Source organism: Tiliqua scincoides, chromosome 3 (assembly GCF_035046505.1).
Source record: "Tiliqua scincoides isolate rTilSci1 chromosome 3, rTilSci1.hap2, whole genome shotgun sequence".
In the NCBI taxonomy this organism is placed as follows: Eukaryota; Metazoa; Chordata; class Lepidosauria; order Squamata; family Scincidae; genus Tiliqua; species Tiliqua scincoides.
In genome coordinates, this window is record NC_089823.1 from 30,841,334 (window position 1) to 30,865,491 (window position 24,158).

A 24,158-nucleotide genomic window follows, 5' to 3' on the forward strand; every position below is an offset into this window, starting at 1 on the left:
TCCTTTCCACTCGCCCTTGAAAGCACAGGACTTTCCAGCCCAAGGTAATAAAAACCTCACAATCCTCTTCTCAAAAATCCCCACCACTTTGTTGCCAGCTACAGGTCATGCAAGAGAAATGTCTTGGTTTTCATCAGAAGTCAAAATGACAGTGTGAAATTCAGTCTTTGCCAGGTTCTTTAGCTCCTGAGCATTACTTTAACACCATCCCTAATTAATGTCGACACCCACCTGGAAACATTGCAGGGGAAAAAACCCAGTGTTTCTCAGAAGATAAATAACATTGCTAGTAAGAAGTGTTTCTGCCCCCTACAAAGTTATTCTTAAAAGTATTTTACTTATTAAAAAGTGTCTGTAGTACATGTAGCTGCATTCCCTTGCACTCATCTAATGTGAAATTTTGAGAGGCCCTTGCTTCTGTGCCCCTAACAGTGGCTTGATCTGCAGGCATTAGCAGACAATAAAAATTACCGCAGGTGGTAGAGCATATCTCCATGCTCAGACAAGATTTACTGCTATAGGCACAGGAGCAGATCAGGTCCCATTTTGCTGGTCAGTTGGCATCTCTGTGTTCACCCCATGCTCACCCTTAGTCCCATCCATTCCTGCTCTGGAGAGATTAATGGGACATTAATTTCATAAGGGACATAAAATTTGACAAAAAGTGGTGACTTGAAGTGACTCTGTAGCCTGATCCAAGGGCTACAGGCAAGGGGCAAGGCTACAAACAGGTCATGGAGGCATTTGCAGTGGGAGAACTAGTCTCTCCCACTGAATAGGCTCTCTTGACCAATATGCCAAGGTATTGCTGGTGCAAGCCTGCATTTATCCATGCAGGGGGATCAAGCCTGGGAACGGGGCTTGGGTATTTCTCATTGGCACTACAGTTTCCACCTCCCTGGCCTGATATGCCCACTGCCACCCCCCCACCCCATTCAACCCACTCCCCCTCCCTCTGTCACTGCGCTGGACTTATCAGTTCCAGAAGGCCTCCCAACAACCACTGGCACTTGGGCCTTTACGGTGCTTTTGTGACAGTATGAGACTTCAGAACGCATGTTTTGCCAGAGCAGGCCCTCCTTAGGATTGGGCTGTCAAATTCTTTGAAATCATGAGGTTGTGGGGGCTATATTAAATATTAATATTTATTCTTTCATTTCCCCCTATCTTTTTCTCTTCCATGTTATCAACAGGCACGTGCGCATTTATAAAACATTGCAAAACCGCAATTGACACGATTGCATGTATGATTGCATTCTTTTTGTGTAATGTTTTATTGATGTGCTCATACGCTTTTGTGCATTAGGCAAAACACCATGCACAAAGAATCTTGCTACAATGGTATGTGTGTCCACATTCAGATTTTTTCTTTTTTGCTATGATATGAGCACATACGCTTTGGAAACAAGATCTGTAATTCAGAACTCCAAAATCCAGGGAGAAAACTGGATAAAGAGAAGCATCCCCCCATATTTCCCTACATCTCAGTTACACTTGAGAAGAATGCCCTTTTCCTTTCTTATTTTCTAACTCCATTCAGTTTTGCTCTCTTTATCTACTCTGCTTGTATCTTCACAATGTTGTCCTCTAGACTTGGCTACTTAGCCCACTAAATGTGACTCATACTTCACTGCCCTAACTCATCCTGTGGCTGAAAGCGATGGACAAGGTAGGAACAGGTTAATAGAATTTCCAAACTGCCGAGACCCATGAAGATGAGATACACTCACTGGGAGGCTGTGACTTGCTGTCAAACTCCCCACGGAGAAAGAAGTGCCAGAATTTTACACACCACAGCCACAGTTAGTGCTAATGATCTCATCTGTTTGCTGCTTTAAGAGAAAAGTTAATGAGTGAGTATCTCATTCCCTCTTTAATATGGTCCCTCCAGGGCAATCATGTAGTGGATTGACAGTGTGTGCAGACGTACACAGAGAAACACACCTGCACCTGGGATGTGACTGTGGGGGCTGAGCCCTTTCTGGTGGATGTGATAACCAAGGAGACGTGGTCATGTGAATGGTTTTCTTTCATCGTGGTCTCATGAAGACTCAAGATTCGACCAACCACTTGGGAATGAGTGGAAGCTAAAAGGAGCGCCACAAAAGCCCTATGCATATGGCAGTGGTGAATGTTGAACTGCAAGAGCTCAGCATGGCGCCCCCCTCATTAGACTAATCTCCATCGCTTCAGTCTTGTTGGCATCCTTCAGTCTCGGAAGACTTTGACTGGTGGTTCTGAAACAGAGTGTCCTCTCTAGTGCGTGAAGCCTGGGTAAAGTAGATATGGAAGATAGACTGTTTCCCATGCAGCAAATCCCCCCTCTCCACGTCGCTGAAATGGTCCAATGGAAAGGCAGAGGCCAGTACGGTTGGTTCCAGCGGCGTCGCAGGAGTTGCCAGAACGTGACTGTGTTCAGCCATGAACTGCCTCAGGGACTCCGGCTCCGGATTTTGCCTCGAGGTTGACTCCTGAAGCCTTTTCCATAACTGGATGTAGTCACAAGGCAGTGGAGGTTTGGGATCAGAGTTTCCCTTCTCTCAGATGAGCTGCCTTCCCAGGCTAAGGAGTCCCATCTACCCGGTGGCTGTTTAGTCGCCTCTTACGACAAGTACAGCCAAACTGTGGGCCTATTCTTATCCCCCAGCCCCCAGGGGTTAAAAGCCCTATGCATATGGCAGTGGTGGAGTGGTGAATGTTGAACTGCAAGAGCTCAGCACAGCACCCCCCTCATTAGACTAATCTCCATTGCTTCAGTAAGACTATACAAAACAATTGATCTTACATTTCTTGGTTAGAATGTTTTATTCTCTTGTCACTTATTCTTACAGAGGGTGCCCCTGTAGCCACGGATCACATTTCTGCGGTGTCACTTATCCGCATATATGCAGATCCACCCCCCCCCCAAGTCCCCTCCTCTTCTGAGCCCTGCAGAGGTCATGTGCATCCACCTGCAGTCTCTGCGGTGCTCAGAATGACAATTACAAGGGGAAAATGGGGTTCCCCATCCCTCATAATGCCTATTAAAGGCATAAAAATGTCACTTCTTGTTTTGTTGAAAAGCTGGAAGTGATGTTTTTTTCCTTGTAATTGTCATTCTGAGTCCCGCAGAGGCCTCAGGTAGTTACACGTGGCCTCCGCAGGGCTCAGACAAGCCTCCGGAGGCGAGGGGAGCACAAGATTCAGGTTCTGGAACGGAACCCCCGTGGATACGGAGGTATGCCTGTACAGGCGCTGCTTAACAACAGACCGCATAACGAAGGACTGCATATATGACAGTGGTCAAAGCATAACAAAGAGGTCCTTAATGAGGCAATCAGGTCTCCCATAGCCGGTAGCAGAGTGTGTCTGTTTACGCAACAGACTCTTAATGCAGTCTAAAGGAGGCTCTTAATGCAAAGGAGAGGCAGGCTATCTCCAGTAGCCTGTGCAGCTAGCAAGTGTCTGGCAGGGAGTGTTTGTTTACATATCAAAGGCACTAGATTGGGTGGAATGTTCACTTAACAACCTAATCACATAACAACGGGGATTGGAGAAGGTTAAGTGGTGCATACCTGTACTATGAAACTTATTAAATGCCATCAAAAGATGATTCTCATTGCATCCCAGACTTTTGCAGTGGGCTGCAATAGTTTAAAACAAATATAAAACAATGGATAGGTGGGATAAAAATATCCAAATCAATATAACTGGTATATTATTAGACTGCAATCCTAAGCATGTTTACTAAGAAATAAGTTCTGCTTTCACCTCTGGGCCGCCTGAGGTCAATTATCCAATGAGATGAAATAAGCATGCCTAAACTCCCACCCCTTGAGGCATGGTCCAGTTCTCCCAAAACTCAGAGCTAGCTAGCTAACTCCATGACCTTCTCTATCCATCTCCATATAGGGGTAGGGCAGATTGCCACCTATGCCCCTAGGCAAATGTCTCAGTTTGCCGCCTCCTGTTGACCTTAATGCTTCTTCTTAACTCAGGATCTTTGAAAAAAAGTTTTGAAGGCAACAACTACTGGTGCTCCTGCTGATGATATCACCACTCCTGCATGCAGGAGAAGTTCTGGCCCTCTGTTCCACCAATACCCCCTGAGCTAAACCTCTGGCAGGTGACCATAATTTCAATAAACTCTACATGGTGTAAGGCAGTGCTTCTCACTGTGGTGCTTGCATGCACCAATAAAACAACGTATGCATTTTTTAAAAACAATCTTACATATGACCACCTTGAGATTCATTTTAGCTGTGTTTTATCAATGTGCATGTACTTACCAGTAATCGGTGAGGGGGGAGAGAAAGAGGATGCAGATGCGTGAATGGAAACTGTGCATGCTCCAGTTTTAGGTTTAATTTTGGAAATGCCAGTACTTGGATGAGGATTCGGGAACAGTGGACCCCAGAGCAGAGTCAATCTATAGCAGAATAAAGGCATTGAATGAGGGACATCTTTTCATCCAGAGCTGAATAATGACAAGATCGGCTCTTGGAGGAATTTCAAGGGTCCAGCAAATGAAACAATCATGTGTGCTCTCTATAAGTGATCATTACACACGAACCGTGCAATCCTAGGCATGGTTGGTTGGTTGGCAACCTTCAGTCTCGAAAGACTATGGTATAAGCCTACAGCACCTGGTATTGCCAGGCGGTCTCCCATCCAAGTACTAACCAGGCCTGACCCTGCTTAGCTTCTGAGATCAGATGAGATCGGGCATGTGTAGGGTAACAGTTGCTGCCATGTCTACTCAGAAATCAGTCCTGTTGGGTTCAATGGGACTTACTTCCAGGAAAGCATGCATAGGATTACAAGCCTGAATCAATGCTGCCATCTTGGTCATGGTCCTGTTCTATCACATACTTAGGGTGGACCTGTTCACAAGGCCAAATGAAGCAGTCGTCCAAGGCAGCAGAATGGTGGTGGGCATCCATCTCTGCCCTCCTGCTTATTTCCACAACATTTGGCATGCCACCTCAGGCATCAGGAGGCCCTGGCCCAGCCCTGCTTAGTTCAGTGGCTACTGTAGCCCCTTCCTGTGTCACAGAAATGAAATCAGATCCATGATGGTTGGTTGGCAACCTTCAGTCTCGAAAGACTATGGTATAAGCCTACAGCACCCGGTATTCCCAGGTGGTCTCCCATCCAAGTACTAACCAGGCCTGACCCTGCTTAGCTTCCGAGATCAGACGAGATCCGGCATGTGCAGGGTAACAGTTGCTGCCATGATCCATGATAAATTCACAGTAACAGATGTAAACTTTTCAGTAGAACAGTCGTTCTCACACTTTTAGCACCAGGATCCACTTTTTAGAAAATACAATGGTAGCCTCAAGTCTAGCACATTAAAAATGAAATATTGAAATGGATGGTGATCTACCTGAAATTGGTTCGCGATTCACCTAGTGGGTCATGACTAGGTGACTGCAATGTTTGAGAAACACTGCAGTAGAACATTCCTCTTTTTCACTTCACTCCACAGGAGCAGCATGCCCCTCTCAGGAGGCAACACCATCAAGAGGTGGCTCTGTGGTCCTCCAGTTCTACTGCTGGGTGTTATCAATCACGTTTAGCCTGGTGGTTTCTTACAGAATTCAGCATCCAACCCACTTTTTTCTCCAAGACTTCCAGACCTCTCCTCCTTGTCTTATTGTTTTCTTTTCTTTTGTTCTAAATGCAATGAAATCTCTAAGACACAGAAGAGGGATTTTCTTGGCAGATAGTCAAGCCAGCAACTGTAACCCTGCACATGCCTGATCTCATCTGATCTTGGAAGCTAAGCAGGGTCAGGCCTGGTTAGTACTTGGATGGGAGACCGCCTGGCAATACCGGGTGCTGTAGGCTTATACCATAGTCTTTCGAGACTGAAGGTTGCCAACTATTAGTCAAGCCAGCAAACCTCAGTTTCTTGGAACGAAATCAGAGAGGAGAGAATTCTTTGAGCTTCCAAAGGGAAGCAAGAAAAGTCACAGCCAGTTCATTCTCTCCCCCTCCCCCCTTTTCCTTTCTTATCACAAACACAGAGGCGCCTCCTTCCGGCCCAGGATTACACCACAATATGGCAGGCCTGTCAATATTTCTCTCTGATGCATGAGGAGAACATGAAGACTTCTTTACACACGCACACAGAAACAGTATATATTTTTAAACTGCATACATTCTCAAAATTAAGCTGTCAAGGGGGGCAAAGAGGGTTAACTGACATATATTAAGAACAGATGGAAATTCAACATTTCTGCATCTTCACCTAGGGGCAAAACCAGTTATTCTGGTTCATACCAGCAGGCTGGCATCCTGTCTACTCTCTTCTGAGGATCGTTACTAAATGCTTCTCAGAATAGGAAGCAGCATTGTGATTGATATGTCTCTGAAAGAAAACAATGTTGAATATGTTCGCACAGTGTATTATATTGGACACTAATTTTAAAAATCGAATGTGTAGATCTGAATGTTTTAAAAAAAATAAAATTCAGTGCATATCACATGGAAGAAGGAAGTGATTTGCTCAGGAGTAGCCTGTGGCAAGGCAGGAGACTTACCTCTAGTAACTAGCCCATGAGAGTTTAGTGAGAAACTACTTCCCACTGACCCAACGCATCCACTTATTTGGGTAACACTTGTATGATTTGGCCAAAATCGTATGAAATGCAGCACACAATATCTTACCACAATGTTGAACAATGTCCGTACTGCTCTGTTCCTGACTGCTTAGCACAGTATGAATCAGTCCTTACCATTTAAAACTTGTTGAATACCAAACAGCTCCAGGCATATCAATCAAAACTCTTTCAAAAATTAGCAGCTACAGATTTTTTTTTAACAGGTCCTTGCATATTTATAAAAGGGGAGAAGTCCCTTTAAGTTGAATTTCACCAAGAAGTATGACAAAATGCTTCCAAAATGCATTCTGTCACAGCCGAACCTATTTTCATTCTCTCCCTTGCCATCTTGATTTTTAGCATTTCTAGTGTTTATCTCCACAGTTTGAAAAAAATATGAGCTTTTGCATTCTTTGTGGGATTAGCAAGAGGTACCTTCTCACATACTGTTAGATGTATGTGAAGCCCAGGTATTGCCAGGGAATATCTCTACCAGAGAAGCTGGAAATATTGAATTCTCCCATTGGAATGTTTGCAATCAGAAGCAAGACTTTTTTGAGTGGTCAGGGCTGACAAAGGTTCAGCCTTTTGTGGGCATGTTCAAACCTTTGTAAGTGATCAAACCAGGATGACCAGATGTCTTCTTTTTTTAGTCTCATGTCCTGGAAAAGAATTTAAATGTCTTCCTTTTCCCTGTGAGCAGGCAGCATATAGCCTTCTTGTAATTAATAAATTATATGTAACATGTTGGCAACCTTCAGTCTCGAAAGACTATGGTATCGCGCTCTGAATGGTGGTTTTGGAACAGCGTCTAGTGTGGCTGAAAAGGCCGATTCGGGAGTGACAATCCCTTCCACACCGGGAGCAAGTGCAGTCTCTCCCTGGTTTATCTCCCTGGCTATGGGCCTTCCTTCTTTGCCTCTTAGCCTCAGACTGTTGGCCAAGTGTCTCTTCAAACTGGGAAAGGCCATGCTGCACAGCCTGCCTCCAAGCGGGCCGCTCAGAGGCCAGAGTTTCCCACTTGTTGAGGTCCACTCCTAAGGCCTTCAGATCCCTCTTGCAGATTTCCTTGTATCGCAGCTGTGGTCTACCTGTAGGGCACATTCCTTGCATGAGTTCTCCATAGAGGAGATCCTTTGGGATCCGGCCATCATCCATTCTCACAACATGACCGAGCCAATGCAGGTGTCTCTGTTTCAGCAGTACGTACATGCTAGGGATTCCAGCTCATTCCAGACCAAACAGCCACCAGGGTATGTAACAAATTATATGTAATATAGCTTTAAATTTAATAATAAGTAAATATAGCATTTAAATGAACCACATGAAATCAATATACAAGTGTTTTTAGCTTTTATTTTTTCATGTCCTACATTTTTCTTGGATGTCCTACAGTTTGGTGTGGCTTGTCTCCATTTGCAGTTATGACATCTGATCCCCTGGGATCCAACTGACTGTCCATTAAAGTCCCCTGCTTTTGCAAGCATTTGCTTGTAACATGTGTAGTGGCTCAGCTCAAACACTGGGATGGTCTTGCATCTCCAGTTCCTTCTAGTTTTCCTTCCTTCCTTCCAATGAAGAGCATTCAGTGGATGCTCTTATATCCCAACATTTCTGATTGTGTTCACAAAACCATCTCAGAAAAAGTCTCTTTGCAAGTGAATCCTAAAGGCCAAACTACATGTTATCTTACATGTAGTTTTTTTTCTCCCCAAACTGAAATGGTAGCCAGAGGACAATCTGGATCAGAACTATGGTGTGGGAGGTGTTTAACCATTTTTAACTTCGACCATTTTTTCCTGCCATGGTCTTGATCTTTCTCTCTGCAGCCATTTCCTCCCATTACTGCCAATAGTAGTTTTTCACCCAGAAAAAAAAAGATAGCATTCTGTTGCTTCCCCAATCTGGACTGGGACTGCAGTGGGACTCAAGCCTGCATGAGGGGGCTGAAAAAAAGGGGGTGCAGGGTTAAAACCATATTTTAATGAATCATGTTAGGCCCTAAGATGAGTTTTTGGGTTGTGACAATCCTGTGACAATCCTCATACACTTCCCTCTTCTCTTTGGCTTCCTTGAGCAAAATGTATCACTTTCGACTGAGCTGTGAAGTTTGTTTGGGCAACATGATGCCTTTTTATGTGCTTCAATCAAGACTTCACAGCACATATCACTTGGCTCTAGAGGCAGACATCATTCTTTCAAGCATGTGCATATCTTTTTTCTCCCCAACCAGATTAAGGAAAATCGATGCGTTCTTGAGAACTACATAAAAATACTGCACCTGCTTTTCTGCATAAACTTCCAACACTACACATTTTCCTTCAAAGCAGGAAAGTCTGTTTTTCCATGTACCTTTTTCTCATAACTTTCCCTTCTTTGATGTCACATGGCTGATGTCTAGAGTGGATCCAGGTGGGGATCCCATATGCACCCCTTGTGATAATCTCGTTAGATGCCATACACATCAATGATGCTTTAAGAATGAATGACATTAGCAGGGAGGGAGATTATTAGAAGACAAAGCAATAACCCTAGCCAAGTGAATCCTCTCAGTGAGCCAAGTCTTCATGCAAACACTACATTCATCTCCACTCAGCTCTCACTTTTTGATTTTGATTTGCCTCTGACTGTAAAGGACAATTCCTTCCAAATTGCTGGAAAGAAATGTTCATAAGCATAACTACACATAAAATTTTGGAGAAGGCACAGACCTAGAATTGCTGAGCACACATGGGAGTACTTTTGCACCCGAAAAACAAGGAAACTGAGAAGGTAATCGCAAGGAGAATGAAGAAATGGTAAATGAAACAGGGATATAGGACACTGACTCAGTACAGAGTCAGACCAATGGTCCATCTAGCTCAGTGTTTCTCTAACTGTGGGTCAGGACCTGCTAGGTGGGTCACGAGCCTATTTCAGGCGGGTCCCCATTCATTTCAATATTTTATTTTTCATTTATAAGACTTGATGCTACAATGGCATGTGACTACATTTGGGGAAAATGTTATAGATCTGTACTTTTAACAGGCTAGTACAGAGGTTTTCAAACTGGGGGCATCACGACGCCCCAGTCAGAGGGCCCTGGCTTCTGCCCCTTGAAGGGGCGGGGCAGCGAGGAGGCGGGGGAAGGCAGTGATGCGATCCCCAGGATTGTGTCGCTCAGGAGGCTGCAGGGGGTTGGCTGTACATACCAGAGCCTCCTGCAGCCTCCCGGGGGTGCGGGGAGCCCTGCATGACCTTCTGCAGAGTTCCCCAAAGCTTAAGAAGTGAAAGTGGAGCGATTGCACTCCATGTCCAGTTTTGCAGGGGCGGGGCGTGATCGCTCCACTTTTGCTTTCAAAGCTTTAGGGAGACCTGCAGATAGTTGTGCAGGGCTCCCCACATCCCCAGGAGGCTGCAGGAAGCTCTGGTAAGTACAGCAAAGCCCCTGCAGACCCTTGAGCAACGTGATCCTGGGGATCGCGTCGCTGCCTTCCCCCCCGCTCCCGCTGCTTCCCCCTCGCCCCGCAAGGACTTAGAGCGGTTTTCAAACTCCCTGAGAGTTTCAAACTCCCTGAGAGTTTGAAAACTGCTGAACTAGTATGTATATGCTTTGAACAATGATAGTAAATAGAACTTACTCCTGAGTAAGTCTGGGTGGGATTGCAGCCTACGAGGGTCACCCAGAAAGTAATGCACCACTTTAGATATACATTATTTGAATTTTCAGGAGTGCGCACACAAATTTTTGGTTTCTTCAGACAGATAGCGTAGCTGCAGCAGTGTTTCGAAATGGCGTCTGTAAGTGATGTACGTTACAAGCAGCGTGTCGTCATTGGATTTCTCACTGCGGAGAAAGAAACTGTTGGGAACATTCACAAACGTTTGTGTACAGTTTATGGAGAATCTGCAGTCGACAGAAGTACGATTAGTCGCTGAGCACAGAGGGTGAGGCCATTAGAAGGCGGTTTGGCAGAGCCCCAAGATTTGCAGCGTTCGGGGCGGCCATCCACGGCTGTCACACCTGACAAGACGCAGCTTGCTGATGTGCTCATTCGTGAGGACTGACGCATAACGACTAGGCAGTTGGCGCTGAAGCTGTCAATCAGCAAAGGAAGTGTGGATGCAATCATCCGTGCTCTTGATTACTCAAAAGTGTGTGCACGATGGGTTCCGCACTGTCTTACGGTGGACCACAAATCTCTCAGAAAAAACATTTCTTCTGAGTTGCTGAAATGTTTTGAAGATGAGAGGGAAGCGTTCTTGTCCAGGATTGTGACAGGTGATGAAACCTGGGTTCACCATTTTGAGCCCGAAACAAAACGACAGTCGATGGAATGGCGTCATCCTCAATCTCCACAGAAGAAAAAATTCAAAGCAACTGCTTCCACCGGTAAGGTCATGATCACTGTGTTTTGGGACTGTGAGGGCATCATACTCATTGATGTGATGCCAAGAGGCAGCACCATTAATTCTGAAGCTTATGTGAAGACATTAACCAAACTCAAGAAGCGCTTCCAGCGACTTCGGCGCCATAACAACCCAGGTGAATGTTTGATTCAACATGATAACGCTCAGCCTCACACAAGTTTGAGGACTTTGGAACACATCACTAAACAGGGTTGGACTGTGTTACCCCATCCGCCCTACAGCCCTGACCTAGCTCCCTCAGACTTTCACTTGTTTGGGCCATTAAAGGATGCCATTTGCGGAAGACATTTTGAGGATGACGAAGAGGTGATTCACACAGTGCAGAAATGGCTTCGTGACCAGAACAAGGAGTGGTACCGACAGGGCATACATGCCCTTGTGTCTCGCTGGAGGAAGGCCATAGAACTGGACGGAGACTACATGGAAAAATAGGGAGTGTAGAAGAAACATCATTCTTTCTTGTGTGTAAGTTTCATTATGTTCAATAAATAATTGTTGAAGAAAAAAAATGTGGTGCATTACTTTCTGGGCGACCCTCGTACAATTGTTAAAACTGTTCCTGTTTGATGACGTCACTTCCAGTCATGATTCACTTCCGGTGGGTCCTGACATATTCTCATTCTACAAAGTGGGTCCCAGTGCTAAAAGTTTGAGAACCACTGATCTAGCTCAGTATAGTTGAGACTGACAGGTAAGGTCTCTCCAAAGTTTCAGGATGGATTTTTTTTTCCTCTTTCCTATGTGGAGACGCTGTGCATTGAACTTGAACCATCTTCATACTATGCAGATGCTCTTCCAGTGAGCTCACAACCCTCTCTATCATAGTGAGGAATAAGCAGATTGGGGATTAGAGTAATTTACAAACGAAGAAACAAACCAAACACTCAATCAATCATATACATAGTGCACCTGTTGAAGGCAGTATTTAGTTAAGACTTGACAAATCTCCTGAAAGCTAAAACAGAAAAGACCTGATGGGCCTAACTTAGAAGGGAAATCCACAAAATGGACCATCACTGGAAGGGCCCTGATCTTTATGTCTTAACTTCACATGTCTACAGAGAACGGGGAATGGCCAAATCAGAAGACCCAAAGAAACAGGGAAGTTCATATGGAATAAAGCAATCCACAAGAATGCTCAGACTATTTAATTATTCAAGAATTAGACCCACACTTTAAATTGTGCCCAGAAAATATTTGATAACAGTCTTTCTTCCAGAATGTGGTACTTTAGTCTTTACACAAACTGGTAAGCTTCTGAACAAAGGATGTTCTGCAACACTCACAGCCCAATCTTCCACCTAATGATGCAGCTGTGCTGATGTAGCTCATGCTGAATCCAATGTTGGTGGTGAGGGGCAATAAGAAGGCCAGCACTTTTAATTTACCTCTGGCTAAACCTTCTGGCCACCTATGTGTCTCCTTGGACCCTACATAGGTGGCGTAAATCCAAGTAGAGAAAGGCGTGAGGCAGGCTCAAAAAGGTGGGATAGGAATTGATGTGTGCCTTTGCTGCTGAAAACTACCCTCTCCAGCCTGCTAACTGCCTCCAGCACTCCCCCCTTATTGGAACTGCCCCCTTCCTGGAACACTCAAGAACTTTCCCTTCCTAGCCCCACCTCCAACCTACTGACACCAGCAAGACTTCCAAGAGCCGCTAGCATGCACACCCAACTCCTTTCTATTTGCAACACAGGGAGGGGCTTGTGATGGCTTGTCAGTTTTTTGCACCACTGCAAAGGTCCTTGAGCTACTGGAGCATGAGTTCCAGCAGTGCAGGGCCTAGATAGATTTTGGACCATTCATTAACTGCTTGATATGTCACTGAGGCAAGCTTTTAGAGATCAATCTACCTATTGATGCTGGCTGGATGAACTGAAGTCACATATGGAGCTGGGAGGGAGACAAAAGAGCCAGTTTGAAAAACAATATGCATAAAATACTCATACTGTCTGATGCATCTTTTCTCTCCGTGCAGATAGTGTGATTCATCTTTTTCCATGCATTTTTCCTCACAGCTTCTAGACTTATCTATTTAAATCTCACACCTCTGGTGCTGTGGTGTGTGTGTGTGTGTGTGTGTGTGTGTCAGACAGACAGACAGAGAAGACAATTCAATATTTCCTATTTCCTTTTAGTATTGGCTTGGAATCCCCCCCCCCCAAAGCAGTTGGTGTTGATGCCACCACTGGGTGCCTTGCCTTGCTACCCATCCTGGTAAGTAGGGGAACCCCGCAAAAATGTTTTGCATTGGGCCCTGCAGCTTCTGAGTCTTCTTAAACAGCAGCAGCAACAGCAGATTTATTTCTGTATTTAATAAAACATATGTTTACTTTTCATACTTTTTACCCTCATTCCCTGCTCAAAAAATGCTGAAACGTATACGTTTGACTGGTATCAAACCACCATTTATTCTCCCCCCCCACCACCACTGTACAGTAGTTGTTTCTGTCTGGTCTTTTTCTAGAGCAGGGGTCTCCAAACTTTTTGGCCAGAGGGCCGCATCAAATATCTGGCTTGGTGCGGAGGGCTGGAAAAAAAAGTTAAATATAAAATTTAAATAAATTAGAGATGGAACTTAGATGAGTGAACAAATGAATGAATGGGCTCATTCATTCAACCTCTCTGATCCTCAGAACCCCCTCCAGACACAATCAGAGCATGGTTCTGGTTATGTTCAGTTGAGTGAGCCAGAGGCTTTCAGGGGACAAGAGGTTGGCCGCAGGCTGGAAAGAGGCTTGCTGCGGGCCACATCTGGCCTCCTGGCCGGTGTTTGGAGACCCCTGTTCTAGAAGAATCTCTCTTATTTAGAAAGGGAGGGAGGTTGCTCTGAATTCTCAAGTCAGTGCTTGCTTTTGCCACTACTCTTCACAAAACCTCTACAGATGCTCGGTGTAGCCTTAGGAGTAGCTTCTGGAATGAAAGCGGTTCAGTTAGGCTGCCCCTTTATTGTTTCTCGGGATCGCTCTGTGTTGTATTTGGCTTCTCCTTAATTCCAATTGAACTAGAGACCTGTTCAGACATTATAAATCTGGTTATAAAGAAAAGTCCTGCTGAGTCAGGCCAAAGGCCCACCAACTGTATCTAGGAAACAGGGAAAAAAGACATCTTTTCTGCTGTTGCTCCTCTGAAACTGGTATACTGCCACTGAGCCGGAAGGTACAACATAACATAACATAACATAACATAACATAACATAACATAACATAACTGAACCTGATTGGATGATACCTGATTCTAATATTGTGAGAGAATGGAAAAAATCTTCTCTCTCTCTCTCTCTCTCCACTCACTTCACACCACACATGATTTTATAATTCTCAATCATGCTCCTTCCTAATTGCCTTTTCCCCAAACTTAAAAAGCACCCAATGCTGCAGTCTTACCTCATAAGGAATGTGTTCCAGCCACCTGATTATTTTGGTTGCCCTATTTTGCGCCTTCTCCTTCTTGAAGTGTGGCGACCAAAAGCACATGGTGGATTGAAGCATGCACTATTTGTCACAGTTTTCAGTTCATTCAGCTGCTGTGCCTCTGTTAACAAACTCTTAAGCATTTATAAAACAATGCAAAAACAATCTTGGTGTTACCATATGCTTTGATGGGATTAAGATTTTTTCCCCACGTGCTACATTGATGATGACTCCAGTCCCAACCTGTATACATTCACGTTTGAAAAGTGCTAAGTTTTTTTTTTTCAAAAGGTGGGCTCTACCTACTGAAATCCCCAAAAGAAAGCAGTTCTTACAAGAGATGTTTTATTGAAAAGACCGAGGCCAACTCAGTTTTAAGTTTGAAATCAAACAGATGCAACAATTACCTTAGTAATTGCTCTGACTATCATAATACGAAGTTTTGTTAAAAGGTGAATTTTGCCTATTATGACTTTAAAGGTTTATGGCCCAATTCTGATCAACAGTAGCGATGGCAGAATTCCTGTTCCACTGGCACATGCTGACATATTTTGTGACAGTGTGAATGCCAGGTGGGCCGGTAGGAAGGCAAGAGCCTTCTGACAGAAGGGACACCCATTGGACTAGGTAAGTCCAGCGCAAGGGTGCAGCAAGGGTGGAGGGAGGGTGGAAAGGGATAGAATGGGGAGGGGGAGGTCAGCGACAGTAGTGAGGGTGGGCAGATCAGCCATCATGCACCATATCCTAACCCCTTTCTGGGCCTGATCTCTCAACATGGATCAGCACAGACTTGCACCAGTAATATCACAAATGTTGGAGACCTCCAGCAGTCTGTGAGATTAAGAAATTCCCCTGCAGGATGCATTGCTGTACGGGAATTTAGTTTAGATTGGGCTGTGCATTTAGGTTCAGCACAGCTCTCTGTTTACATCTTGTGTGAAAATTGAAAACAGAGTAGCTGCATGTTGGGTTTCCCGGCTGTTCAGGCGTGTCATACTTCCAGATATCCCAGTATCCAAACCACACACCAAGCACACCTCACTGGGCAAACATGAAAATCAAAAGCACCCCAGAAACTAATGATTCCACCTTTTTTATTTAATCAAACAAATTCAGGGTTGGGGGAAAGGGAACCTCCCATTTTGGATTTCATATCCAATGAGAGCTCTCTGAATTTGAGTGACATCAAGCCAGAGGTGTCACATGGGTGTGTGACACCTGGTGCAAGAGCTCATTGCATCACCCCATGATGGGCCTCCTCCCATACCAGACTATACAGAATAATTTACAATATCATATGCACAACCTAGATGCAGTGGCATTACTAGGATTGGCGTAACCCCCATTAACTTTATTCATTTATTTTAATATATAACAGTACAGGTCACCCAACAAATCTGTAACCAACCAAACACCAGTGGCCGACTTGACACTCACACAACTGAATAAGCTCTGAATAGCTCTGATACATGGAAATGAGAGCTGACTCATATTAACATTTTATTGGTTCTCTGCTCATTGGCTCACAACACCTCATTGGCTCTCAGAACAATCAGTCTCATTGGTCAGTTTTAAGTTAAGAAAATTCACTTTTTTCTTACAAAAGGCAGTTGTGATTTCCTTTTCTGGTTATTTGGCTATAACATTTGCTAGAATACAGATATTTAAATGTGGTTTGTTCCATTACATTCTGCATTAAACTATATAACATGATGGTATTATTCAAACATGGATGTATAACATGATGGTATTATTCAAAAATACCAAGATTTTTGAATACCAAGCTGCCCTGGGTCCCTTTGGGGAGAAGGGCGGGATAAAAATAAAGTTTATTATTATTATTATTATTATTATTATTATTATTATTATTATTATTAGGTTATTTTTGCTAGTAGGGGTGTCACACACACATTCCAAGTGCATCACCTGGTACAGTCGGCACTCCCCCACACCTCCCTAGATGCCACTGCATCAAGCTAGTGGGTGGAACAGTCATACCTCTTGCAAATAACATATGAAATGAATGAAGGGGGAAGTCAGTACATGTGGAGTTTCTTGTCTTCTTGTTGGCATCCTTCAGACTCGGAAGACTATGGTATCGCACTCTGAATAGTGTTCTGGAATCTACTTTACCCAGTGCGCGGAGCCTGGGTAAAGTAGATATGGAGGATAGACTGTTACCCATGCAGCAAATCCCCCCTCTCCACATCGCTGAAATGGTCCAATGGAAAGGCAGAAGCCAATATGGTTGGTTCCAGCGACGTCGCAGGAGTTGCCAGAACGTGACTGTGTTCAGCCATGAACTGCCTCAGGGACTCCGGCTCCGGATTTTGCTTCGAGGTTCACTCCTGAAGCCTTTTCCGTAACTGGATGTAGTCACAAGGCAGTGGAGGTTTGGGATCAGAGTTTTCTTTCTCTCAGATGAGCTGCCTTCCCAGGCCAACGAGTCCCATCTACCCGGTGGCTGTTCAGTCGCCTCTTACGACAAGTACAGCCAAACCGAGGGCCTATTCTTATCCCCAGCCCTCAGGGAGGATGTGGAGTTTACTGCCTGAGAAAATAAATATATGATTCAATCCTGGGTTTGAAGAAATATCAGATTTTGGTATTACGTAACCAGGTGCTCAATTTTCCTACTTCTTTGCAACAAATTTTTTATTTCATCTCATTTTTAATATTTCTAGTTTTCCAAGGCTTTCTATCATGCAGATTGAAAAACATGGGTGGACCGCTTTGGTGGCTCAATCAGTGTTGGAAATCTCAGCTCACAGTTGACAAGGAGACCAAGAGGAACAGGGACTCTCCTCGGGGGTGACATTCCAGGAAGGCTTGGGGTGGGGCACCCACCTGAATTTTATAGACCCCATTTAAGTGTTAGTCAGGAACAGGTTTTTAGACCCTTCCATATTGAGCTGTACCTGCCAAGTCCCTCTTCTATACAATGGTTAAAGGTATAGGCACCGTGTCCTCCACTGTATCTGGTCACCCTGGTCAGGAGCACCTCTATTTCTAGTTATGAGACATAGAAAGGGTACAAAACAATTGCTCTTATAATGAACCACCTTTTCCTGCAATTTATGCTTGAATACATCCAAAACCTTTGACCTTTGCTGTGAATCAGTGCTCCCGCCCCACATGCACAATGGTGTCATACTCTGTCCAGAGAAAGTTTGTTGGGAATGGAATCCCAGCTATTTTCTCTTCCTCTTCCTCTGTGTTTTCCTATCTAATAAAAGATAATCTAATAAAAGATTAGATTATCTTTTAATAAAAGATTAGATTATAATAAAAGATTAGATTATCTTCCTATCTAATAAAAGATAAATGGATATTTATCTTTATCCATCTGGCAGTGTTTCTGGCAAGCCTTCCTTTAATCCTACGCACAGAGCCCTTCTTCCTTAAGAAGGGAAATGTCATAATGACATCAGGGGTGTGTGGGAATACACATATTTTGAAGTCCACAACCGTATTGGGCTGTCATGCAACCCACAGACAGCTTCACAGGGAGTTAGTGCACCATCTGTAGACAGTTCCATTCACCAGTCCCCATCTCTCTCCAGCCATCTGCTGTACTTCTCAGTTTACCTGTGCTGCAAAATACAGAGACTATGTTCCACAAATGCCCAAGAAGTATGCCTTCCCTTGGACTCTGGACCTGTGGCTCTACACAAACATCAATCTATGAGAAATACTCAGAGTAAAATGTTATATTATACAGTGAAAGAGATCTTGACATGCTCCCTATATCTACTGTATATTTCAGTAGTTTCTGTGCCAGGCTGAGCTTTACCAGTGTATTAGAATGAATGTTTTGCAGTCTGCTCCTTGGATGGGAATGGGGAGAAAGAGCCCCCATAGCTCAGTGGCAGACCACCTACAGTAGACTACAATAGGAAGGCTACTGTTTTAGACACTGGCATCTCCAGGTCAGGTAAGAGATCTGGAAAAGATCCTTGTTTGGTTCCTTGGAGAGTGGTGGCAGTCAGAGGAGACAATAATGAACTGGATGGAGCAAGAGTCTGATTCCGTCTGAAGATGTTGCCCCTGTTCAAGCCACATTGCTTCAAAATCTGGAACACAGGAAGTTGTCTTCTACCGAGTCAGACCCTGGGCCTTTACAGTAGCATCACTAATGGTGTGTGGATCATAGTGGGTGACACCATGGGAGGGTGCCACCAAAATGACACCCTCCATGTCCAACCATGTCCAACCATGGTAACTAACCATGTTAGTGAGTCCCCAGCATTCCTTGTGCTATGCCGGCTGGGGTGTTAACTAGCCAGCAAACTCGACTGGCTATGTTGGGGCACTTCATAGCAAGATTTCATCGAATCCTTCTTTAAATGAAACACCTGATGATTTTCATAAAAATTCAAAAATGACTATTAATTGCACTGTTTCTCTGCACTTAAAGCCATGCACCATTGGTTTTGAGCTTTGGGTCCCAATCCAACACAGCAGTAAAGTGTGCTTAAGTGGATTGAAATGAATGACAGTTATACATGTTTAACTCTGTGTTTGTTTCCAGCTTTTATGTACAAGGTCACTGTGGTTGTTTTTACTGAACCCTGAAGTTGTCATTAAAAGCTGCTAACTCTTAAGTTGGGTTCCCATAATCTTGGGCTCATGCAGACATACTGTGGAATCAACAAACATATGGAAAAGTGTTTGCTTTCATCTTCAACCCAGATCCCAATTTTTCACATCCATGTTTTCCATGCCATCACCAACCCTCTTTCAAATGCTTTTGTAATGGCCTGGTGTATAACACATTTAAAAAACAACAATGCATATGCAAACACATCGTCATTCCTCCACACATACAGAGCCTGCATTAATTGACTCCTACAACATTTGCATTTGGAGTCAATCATGCCTTGAGGAATACAGAAACTACATACAAATATGTTTACACTCAGGGAGGCCAAAGAGAGTTACGCAGCAAATGTCTTTTTCTGCACTGTAATTGATATTTTATCTGTGTAGGTTTTTAATGGAGTGTGAATCAGTTCCAATAGAATCTCCGGTCTTGGATCAAGAAGTCTTCATTTCCTGTCAAGTGGTTCTCTAGCTAGATATTGATTTCCTTTAAAATGAGAGTCTTTGCTATGTATTTTTGTTTTCACCAATGGCTTTCCAGAGGACGCACTGTTGCTTCCTCGCTGGTCTCCTGCTTCCCTTAACCTACAGACCCATCTCTGCAGGCCACTCTGATCCCAAGTCCTCTCTGCTGACTATGCTCTACCTTAGTGACTTCCTGCCCTGTTTTCATGAATCTTCTGCCATTTTCATCCTCTATATTTTGAGTTTTACTGAGTGGCCATAGTGTAGGAGGGTGGGTTTGGATTTATATTCCTTTCCCACATGTTTATATGGTATTTTATATCAACATTCTATGTGACCTTCTGCTTTCAGTCCCATCTAAAGCTGGAAATTTCTCATCTTGCTGAATGGTTGATGGCTGGCTGGAAGGTTCTATCCAGCACACAAAGTCTTTTGTAATCAACATTTGGTTTAAATTGGAGGTTGAATCATGTAAACAAGGTCTTTCTGTCTGCTGGAAGAGATTATTCAGGCTGTTCTTGAAAAAGCAACTGTCCTGGTTATAAGGTGGTGACATATCTGGTCAAGAAACATTTCTGGGAAAACTTAGGACCAAATTCGATGTGATGTGAGAGAGCCATGATCTTTTTAAATCAAATTTTCTTGTGCTTGTGTGGCTGCTGGTGCTCTTGGAGAAGATATCCTATGCTGCTTCATGGTTTGTAATTACGGGTCTTAGCAGCCATGAGCATTGAACTCAAGTGCTCTCCTCTCCCATTTAACTTCCTTCATATCATAGCTGAAATGACTTTCAGTGACTTCACAATCTGTAGCTTGTGAAGCTGAAGATGCTGAACCTGAAGGCAACAGGGTGTGCCTGAGCCCAGCAACCGGTTGTTTGGAAAGCTATTATTTGCCCAGAAACCAGGATCAAACCAAAATTAAAAGTTATTTCATCATCATTATAAATGCAGTGGCAGAGCTGTGAGTTGGAGAGTGGGGAGGCAGAAGAAAACTGTAGCCCAATTCTAGTTAACACCCTTGTGCAGCAATGCAGTGGCACCAACACGGCTTCTGCTGCATTCGGTGGGGGAGTTTGGCATGTTGAGGTCTCCTCAGGGTAAGGAAAGCTGTCTGTATGCAGCTCTTAGAAAGGCTAAGAGCCTGAGCTGCCTGGCGCTTGGGGCTGCCACTGTGCCGAAAGTGGCTGCTGTGGTATTCTAAGCATGCTGGGCAGCCTACGGCAGCTCCTCAGGGGAAGGGAACATTTGTCACTTCCCCTTGGGTGAGGGAAGTAGCCCCTCAATGCAGTTACTCAATTTTGCAGCAGCTCTTTAGCCAGCACAGAATCAAGGAGTCCCGTGTTGAGCCGTGTGGCTTGACATGGGGCTCTGGATCCAATGGAGCTGAGCTCCACCGGTCCCACCCCCTTCCCACCTTGCTCCTTCTGGAGGCCCTCTGGAGGATGTGGGGAGACCGTGGCCCTCTCTGTGGGCCTCCCTGAACCTCAGAACTGCTCCCTGAAGCACTTCATCGTGAAACCAGAAGTGGGTAGCGATCACTTCAAGGAGCTGTTCTGAGGTGCAGGAAGGTGACCACTGCAATGTCACCACACCCCTAAAGGGGGTAGTAATAGGTTTCTGCAGACTGGGGCATCGTGATGTCCCAGTTTGGGAGCGTCTGGCTTAGTGGATCAGGGGTGAGGTTTTTTGGGGGATCAAGTGTGAGAGTTTGTGGGGTGGACCAGATCAGGTCAGAAATAAGCAGAACCATTTCCTGGCACTTCCTGGAATTAATTTGTCTTACTCCTGAGCCAGTCTAATGTGCACAAGGTACACAAGCTTGACTGTCTCTGGTCATGGGATAAAAGGGTTGGTGAACTTATGAGCTGGCAATTTGTTAAACTACAGGAAATAGAGAGTAGGTGGAAATGGATAGCTCTCACATTGAACATGCAACCGCCTCACTCCTCCTGTGTCCTGTTTGAAATCTCCCAGAAGACTGAAATATGCTTTTTTTGTTGTTTTGTTATTTTCATCATTTTAATTGAAAAACTGCATTTGGGAGCAACCTCTGGTGTCAGACGTGTTTGTTGCGCACACAGAGTGTCCCAGACACTGTGTTAGTGTAAGGCATTGTGGGAACAAAGATGGCAGTCACCAAAAGGAGCTCTGTTGCTTCATTTACACTTTAGACAGTTAGAAGCAGGGGGAAGGAACTCCACTACTCTCCCATGCTACAGGAATGGGTGAGTTTCTGGGTGGGGAGGGAGGTGAGTGGGAGGTGGACAGAAGAGGGAGGGTAGATCTGGGTGGCACTGGTGTGTGTCAGATCCTACCCCATTCCCTGTACCTTCCCCCTCTCCTACTGCCTTCAGACCTGCACCAGCAAAACAGCTGGCGCAGATCCAAGGGGACACATTGGGGCAGTGGAATCTTGCCCCAGGGTAAGGGAAGAGCAGTTCTCTTACCTTGAGGAGGCCCCTGGATTGCAGGATGCAGCGTGCACTCCATTAGCATGTCTGCATCGGCAGGGGGGATTTACAGCCCAGTCCTGAGCTGCCCGATGTGCTGGGCTGCCACGGCATCCTAAGCATGCTGGGCAGCTGCTGGCAGCTCCTCGGGGGGAAGGGGACATTCCGGCTCCGCCAGTCCCTTCCCCTTCCACCAAGCTCCCTCCCCCCCTCAATACCCTCTCCCCACCCTCTCCCTACCCTGGAACACCTCCCCTCACTTACCCCTCCCCCACCCGGTGCTCCCACAGTGCTCTGGGCAGTGGTTGCCAGTCCTCTGCACAGCACTGGCTCAGTGCAGGCCTTTACTAAGCCATGTTGACTGGGCAGTATATGTCACAGGCGTGCCTTACAGTGCATTTGTGACACTACATACCAGTGCTGAGCTGGCATGGGTCAGGATTGGGCCCTTATTTAGGATTAGATTACTTTAAAGGGGGATTCAAGACCCCTTCAAGTCTATCAATGATTAGCAGTCATGATGACTACGTGTGACTTTAAGGTTCAGAGACAGTGTGCCTCTAAGTACCAGTTTCAAAGAAGCAACCACAGGAGAGACTTGCTGCTTTCAGACCCAGCACTGGGCTTTACAGCAGCATCTTATTGACCACTGTGGGAACCAGGGTGCAGACCTCTTCTTATGTTACAGTCATTCAGCAGTCTCAAGCCATTCTTTGTAGGAAGAGCTCCCATGTGACCTTAAGGCATGTCTGCAAATTCATCTTTCCTCAATATTGGGGAAATGTCTTACATGTTAATTCCATATAAGGGAATGTCTCTAAATTTATAAACCTAATACTACCACCTCTACAGTCATGGTGGCACATCACATCAAGGCATCTTTGACTGTCCCTTAGTGTTCTATCTCTGGTTCTGGCCAGGAGCAAGGATGCAGCTCCTGTTTGAAATTGCAAAAATCAGGATTACTGAATTAACACGTTTAATCTGAATAATCACCACACCAATTTGCATGTTCTGTAAAAGGCATTGCTTAGATTTGAAGAGCAATACCTTTTACAGGGCTTTGCCTGGATGTTTACATACAAGTCATTGGGTGGCTCTGTCTTTTAAATATTGGTTTTGTAACATTGACTTTGCTATGAAGGCAATGAATGAGCAACAGTTTAAGAAATAAGACCTCTGTTGGATCACGCCAAAGGCCCACCTAGTCCAGCTTCCTGTATCTCACAGTGGCCCACCAGATGACTCAGGGAGCACACTAGACAGCAAGAGGCCTACATCCTGTTGCCACTCCCTTGCATCTGGCATTCTTAGGTAGCCTACTTCTAAAACCAGGAGGCTGCATATACCCATCATGGCTGTAATGGATTCTTCCTCCAAAAATCTATCCAACTCCCTTTTAAAGACATCTAGGCTGGACACCATCACCACATCCTATGACAAGGGGTTCCACAGATTAATTACTTGCTAGATAAAGAAATTCAGGGCATCCTGCATTATCCAGGGGGGTTCCACTGAAGGACCCCCTGTTGATAAGGAACCCTGTGGATGATGAAATCTGCTGGTTTGGGGGGCCCTGCAATCCTCCGGAGGGTCCATGTGAATCTGACCCGTGGGTTAGGGGACCCGCAGATGATGAAATCCTCTGGTCCTAAATCCATAGACACAGTGGGCCCACTGTATTTTCTTTTGTCTGTCTGCCATTCAGTTTTAGTGGATGCCCTCTGGTTCACCTATTGTGCAAGAAAAAAAGAACGTCCCTCTAACCACTCTATCCAACCTTTGCATAATTTTATAAATTTCAATCATGCCCCCCAGGTGCTTTATTTCTAAACTCAAGAGCTCCAAACACTGTATAGCCTTCCTCATAAGGGAGATGTCCCAGCCTATGAATCACTTTGGACGCTCTCTTCTGCACCTTTTCTAGTTCCACTATGTCCTTTTCCAGATGTGGCGACTGGAACTGTATGCAATACTCCAGATGTGGCCTTACCATTTGTACAATGGCGTAATAATATTAGCCATTTTATTTTCATTCTCCTTTTTAATAATCGCAAGCCTGGGATTGGCCTTCTTCATCACTGCTGCACATTGGACCAACACTTTCATTGAGCTGTCCACCAGCACCTCAAGATCTCTCTCCTGATCTGTCACAGACAGCTCAGAACCTATTAGCCTATATGTGAAGTTTTGATTTCTTGCCCCAATGTGCATGACTTTACACTTACT

The 24,158-nt window shown here is 44.8% G+C and overlaps 2 pseudogenes; one reads left to right on the top strand and one right to left on the bottom strand.

Annotated features, from left to right (window-relative positions):
- Positions 1 to 5,096: 5,096 nt before the first annotated feature.
- On the bottom strand, positions 5,097 to 5,213 carry LOC136647139 (5S ribosomal RNA; annotated as a pseudogene).
- Positions 5,214 to 5,715: 502 nt separating this feature from the next.
- Positions 5,716 to 5,832, top strand: LOC136646571 (5S ribosomal RNA; annotated as a pseudogene).
- The last annotated feature ends 18,326 nt before the right edge of the window (positions 5,833 to 24,158 follow it).